This window comes from Triticum dicoccoides, chromosome 7B (genome assembly GCF_002162155.2).
Source record: "Triticum dicoccoides isolate Atlit2015 ecotype Zavitan chromosome 7B, WEW_v2.0, whole genome shotgun sequence".
Classification (NCBI taxonomy): Eukaryota; Viridiplantae; Streptophyta; class Magnoliopsida; order Poales; family Poaceae; genus Triticum; species Triticum dicoccoides.
Genome location: NC_041393.1, coordinates 188885431 through 188891654, shown reverse-complemented (window position 1 = coordinate 188891654; position 6224 = coordinate 188885431).

The window sequence follows — 6224 nt, the reverse complement described above, 5'->3', positions numbered from 1 at the left end:
AAGACATTATGCGAAATTAAGTAAAGTAAGCGCATTTGGAAAATAGTACACGAATTTAAAAAAATATCATTGATTTGAAAAGGCGTAGGGATTTCAAAATATTACGCGCACTTGAAAAAGTATGCGAACTTAAAAAAAGTACATAGATTTGAAAGAAGTGCGTAAATGTTAAAAAATTCACATATTTGAAAAAAGTACACGAACCTTAAAAAGTATGTGAATTTGAAAAAAGTACACTGTTTTGAAAAAAGTTTAGGGATTTGAAAACAGTATGTGAATTTGAGTCAGCACTAGTCAAAACCAGGGGTGAGTCAGCACAAAACCCGATCAAAACCGAGACCAGGGACGAACCTTGTCCGGTTCCGGTAACCGGGAAGGTTCCAAAGTTTGGGGACCAAAGTCATGTAGCCGTCGCCTCCTCTCCCAAGCTTTGGGTTTCTTTGCCTCCCGCCAGCGCCGCCCGCTGCCGCCTACTCTCCCAAACTTAGGATTTCTCTGCCTCCCGCCGGTGCCACCACCGGTCTGCCTCATCTCCAATGGCCTTAGGGCCATGGGGAAGTGGCGGTGGATTCCGGCCCTTGTCGGTGGGAGGGCTTCATCTTTAAATGTTATTTTGAGTTTTGGTTTGGTTTGTGTCCTGCTTAAGAATGTGAGACGATGGCGGCTTCTTGAAGATGGAATAAGATTTTTTTCGCCTAGCCCCCACTCCGGTGATGCGTCTAGCATCGTCAGTGGGCATGTAGAGGTGTGTCTCCGGTGGATCTGTTTATTGTTTGTCTACGTTCGCGTGTCTTCAGGTTGAATCTTTTCGATCTATGCTACTCTACATCGGCGATGGTTGTTGTTTTGTTGCGCTGGTCATGTGCGGCCTTAACACGACAACTTCTTAACTGTCTACTACAACAAGTTTTTCTCGGCTCTGGCGAGCGAGAGGCGATGATGGTGGCGCTTTCGGCTCGTTTCAGTGCTTGTAGTCGTTGCTAGGTGGTTTATGAATCCAAATGTATTTTTTATTATTTTTTATGTTTGTTGTACTCTCATGATTGAAGATGAATGGATCGAAAGTTCTTTTAAAAAAGTTAGTTGACCAAACTTAGATTCCACTAAAAATTAAGGACCAAAAGTACATAGGGAATTACAATAGTTCAGTTATTCAAGTCAGACACACACCAGGACGAGATAATGATTATAATCTTTTCTTTTTTTTTTGAGAAAAGTGTGTTTTTGGTCCCTCAAGTTCCCAGAAAGTCTAGCCTTGGTCCCTCAAGATTTTTGGGTCTACTTTTGGTCCCTCAAGTTTCAAAACCGGACAAGTTTGATCTTAAACCAGATTTTGAGGGCGTTGACTGGGTCAAAACCGCCCAATGAACAGTAAATGCGAATTCTTTTCAAACAAACTTCAAAAAAATCTGAAATTTTTGGGGTTCAATATGCTTACATGCGCATGTAAGCATATTGAACCCCAAAAAATTCCAGTTTTTTGAAGTTTCTCTGGAAAAAAATCGCATTTACTGTTCATTGGGCTGTTTTGACCCGGTCAACGCCCTCAGAATCTGGTTTAGAACCAAACTTATCCGGTTTTGAAACTTGAGGGATCAAAAGTAGACCAAAAAATTTTGAGGGACCAAGTCTAGACTTTTTGGGAACTTGAGGGACCAAAAACACACTTTTCTCTTTTTTTTGCTGGATATGATTATAATCTTGTCAACAAACAGTGATACTGTCAAACCGGAGAGACTGCAACTTTTTTAGATTTCCTACTAGGTGAAAATCATACACTAATATATAAAAAAAAGGCTTTCGCCCCGCTTTATATTATAAAGCACATGCCCAAGCCAACAGTTCACAAGGAACAAACAAACACACGCAAATCCACACCTAACAAGTACACACAACAAGTTCACACACACAAAAAAAAGGGGGGTTAATGCTGAGGGCACAGCTCAACAAGCCCTAAAGCAGAAAGAAGGACATCATCTAGTCGGGCTCCGGTGGGGGCAGCGGAAGCGGAGGCGCCAGGCGGAAGGCGAGCGATCGAAGGTCGGCGAGGAGGGTGTTGATGACGTCCCGATCCTGAGGGCGGCTAAGCGGCCGCCAAACCTGCAAGTACCCACACATTTTAAAAATGGCGTCAGTAGCGCGACGTAGAGGAACTTTTTGGATGACGAGCTTATTGCAAATAGTCCACAGCGTCCAGGCGAGAACTCCAACGCAAAGCCAGCGGATATGGCGGTGGCGGGGAGGGGAGGCGAGGATTTCCGCAAGGAGGTCGGGGAAGTTGGAGTTGCACCACTGTCCGCCAACCGTCTCACGGAAGCAGGACCAGAGAAACTGTGCCGCATGGCACGTGAAGAAGATGTGGTTAGCATCCTCCGAGGTGCCGCACAAAGGGCAAAGCCCATCTCCGGGTCCGTTGCGCTTGAGGACTTCGACACCAGAGGGGAGGCGGCCACGAATCCACTGGCAAAGGAAGATCCTAATCTTTAGAGGCAGCCGGATGTCCCATATGAGTCCAAAGGGCTCGGGAGCGGGCGAAGGCGCGATGGCCGCATACAGGGACCTAGTAGAGAAACGGCCGGAGGCCTCTAGGCGCCACGAGATGGCATCCGGGGCGTCAGTAACACTCATCGGGAGAAGGGCGATGTCCTGGAGGAGGGAGTCCCAGGCGGCCACTTCCAGGGGCCCGAAAGGGCGACGGAACGCGAGGCGCCCTAAGTCAATAAGGGCCGTCTCAACAGAGACCCGAGGGTCAACAGCAATGGCGAAGAGATCGGGAAAGCGGGCGGCCAGAGGGGCGTCATCGAGCCACCGATCGAACCAGAACAGGGTCGCGGACCCAGTACCAACCGAGATGGACGTGCCGATACGAAGTACGGGGAGCAACTGCACGACGGCCTGCCAGAACTGGGATCCGCCCGACCATTGACAGAAAGCTAGAGGCTGACCACGAAGATATTTGCTGCGGATGATGGTGAGCCATAGCCCTCCGTCACCATAGGCGATACGCCACAGCCACCGGGTCAGGAGGGCGATGTTCATGCGGCGGGATGACAAAATCCCAAGACGCCCCTGGTCTTTGGGTTTACAAATGTCCGGCCAACTCACCATGTGGTACTTCTGCTTGTCATCGTCGCCAGCCCAATAGAACCTAGATTGGTATTTGGCAATTTCCGTGTGCAGCGTTTCATGGAGGCTGTAAAAGCTCATGAGGAACCAGAGGAGGCTGGCAAGTGAGGAGTTGATGAGGATCGCCCGCGCCGCCTTTGATAGCCAACGCCCTTTCCAAGGTTCGACGCGGTGTTGCATACGGGTCACCGTAGGGCGGAGGTCCGCCACGGTGAGGCGCGAGTCACTAACGGGGATCCCCAGGTAGGTCGTGGGGAAGGACCCCAGCTTGCAGTTCAAGCGATCGGCAATAGACTGGGCCTCCACCTGAGGGTAGCCAATGACCATCACCTCGCTCTTATCGAAGTTAATCGTGAGGCCCGACAACTGCTGGAAGCAAAGGAGGAGGAACTTCAGGTTAGCTACTTCCTGATTTGAACCTTCCACCATTATTATGGTGTCGTCCGCGTATTGCAGAAGGGAGACCCCTCCCCCTCCAACTAGGTGAGGGACAATGCCGTGAATATGGCCAGCACCCTTAGCCTTATCCAGGATGGCGGCCAGAGCATCGACCACCATGTTGAACAGAAATGGCGAGAATGGGTCTCCCTGACGGACCCCACATAGGGTGGGGAAGTAGGGCCCAATCTCGCCGTTAATGTTCACGGCCGTCCTCCCACAAGAAACTAATTGCATCACGTGGGTCACCCAACGGTCATCAAAGCCCTTACGCAACAGCACTTCCCGCAGGAAGGGCCAATGGACAGTATCATAGGCTTTATGGAAGTCAAGCTTCAGGAATACAGCACGATGATGCTTCACCCGGACCTCGTGGAGGACTTCATGGAAGACCAACACGCCATCAAGAATAAATCGGCCTTGAATGAAGGCCGATTGGTTCGGGTGAGTGATCGAGTCAGCCAGCAGGGTCACCCTACTGGCGTACCCTTTAGCCAAGATCCGAAATATCACATTAATCACAGTGATGGGGCGGAACTGGCGAATATCAGAGGCGCCCGGAACCTTGGGGATGAGGGTAATGATCCCATAGTTCAGGCATCCCAGGTCCATAGCCCCCGAATAGAACTCCTCGAACAGAGCCATGACCTCCGGTTTGATCGCCTGCCAGAATGTTTTGAAGAAAGCAACAGGCAGGCCATCGGGGCCCGGGGCCGAGGCGGGGTTCATGCCTTTAATGGCTGCGAGCACCTCATCCTCGGTGAAGGGGGCCACTAGGGTCGCGTTAGCCTCGTCGGACACCAACTGGGCCCCCCTCCAAGTATCGGGGGCGAGACTAGCCCCACCCCGAGGGGTGGGGGTAAAGAGGGCTTTGAAAAAGCCGTCGACATGGACCCGAATGGCCGCGGGACGGACGAGGGGGGCGTCATCCTCCCATAAGCAGTGGATGGAGTTTCTACGGCGGCGGCCATTCGCAATCGCCTGGAAATAAGCAGTGTTCGCATCCCCGCGGGGCACCCACCGATGGGTACCGCGCGCCCGCCAATAGGCCTCCTCGTCGGTGTAGATGGTGGAAAGCTGATCCTCAAGATCATATCTCAGCATCCACTCATCCGGAGAGAGCCCAGAGGAGTCGGTCCGGGCATCCAGGGCTTGAATAGCCAGCAAGAGAGACTTTTTACGCTCGCGGAGGTCCCGGCCAAGATTGGCCCCCCAACCCTTCATGAATTGGCGGGCAAGCTTGGTGCAGAAGTGCCACGAGTCGACGGCGAACATGGAGCGATGAGGGGAGGCGCGGGCGAGCTCCCACCGAGCCGAGACCGCTTCTCGAAAGCCGGCTTGGTTGAGCCAATAGGACTCAAACCAAAACCGCGGCGGGCAGGCGGGGCGCTCGTCCACGGAGGAGAGGAGAAGAGGGACGTGGTCCGACCCAATGCGGGTGATCGCCCGCAGTGAGGTCAAGGGGCACCTCAATTTCCATTCCGGGGAAACTAGGACACGATCCAGAACGGATCGTGTCGGGTCAGCCTGGCGGTTAGTCCAGGTAAATCTCGCCCCCGTTCTCTCGATTTCACGGAGGCCAAGCTCCGCGATCCAGTCGTTGAACAACTGCATCCGGGGGAGGTTAATCCTATCATTATTCTTCTCGTCCGGCGACCGGATGAGGTTAAAATCTCCGCCCACCACCACGGGGAGGAGGGAGGCGGAGATCTTTTGGTGCAGCTCCGCGAGGAAGGCCGGGGACCGGCGGTGATCCGCCGGACCATAGACAATGATGACCTCCCACTTGAAGTTCAGGGCTCGTTCAAAGACTTCCATGCTAACGAAGAATTCACCTCGGTCCATGCCGCCCACCTCGAAGGTGGCATCCTTAACCCCTAAAAGGATGCCACCGGAGTGGCCTGAGCTCCCACTAGAAGGGAGCCAGTGCCAGGCGAAAAGGTGGGAGCTGAGGCCATCAAGCTCAGGAAGGGAGAATTTAGTGTGCATGGTTTCCTGGATCGCGATGATGTCAATGTGTTCGTCGCGCACATACTCGACGAGTTGGCGGCGCCGGCCGTCATGGCCGAAGCCGCGAATGTTCCAAAAAAGGGCCCGCATCTAAACCCCCATCGGGGGGCTGCTTGACCCCAGAACATGGGACGCTCTTTGAGCGTGCATAGCGGCGGTGCGGGAGCGAGTGCGCCCATGGGTGGCCCCGTCTACCACCGGAGGTGGCTGAGCAGCAGGGGTAGTCTGATCCTCGGGAGCCCTACGGAGGCGAGCACGAGACTCAGCCAGTTTGCCATCTAGAATCTCGCGAGCCCTAATGGCCGCGATCTATTCTAAGGGGGGACCCACTTCCCCCCTGAAAACAATGGCCGAGTCAGTGGCCACCTTGGCCAGGTGTCGGATAGGTACGGCCTCAAGAGCTGAAAAGGAGCAACTGGAAGAACCGGGGAGGGCGGAATCCACACCTGACTCGAGGTTTCGGGCAGCCGCCCGGATCTCCGCCCGCTCGGCGATGGACGGGACCGACGCATCAGCCGGGCGGGCCGCATCGAGGCGGGCGCTGCGGCGGGACGCAGTCACCGGCGTCAAGGAGGAACGGACCCGCCTGGCGTACGCCACAGTCGGAGGAGGAGCCGCGGAGCCAGGCGAGGAGACGGCCACGACCACCA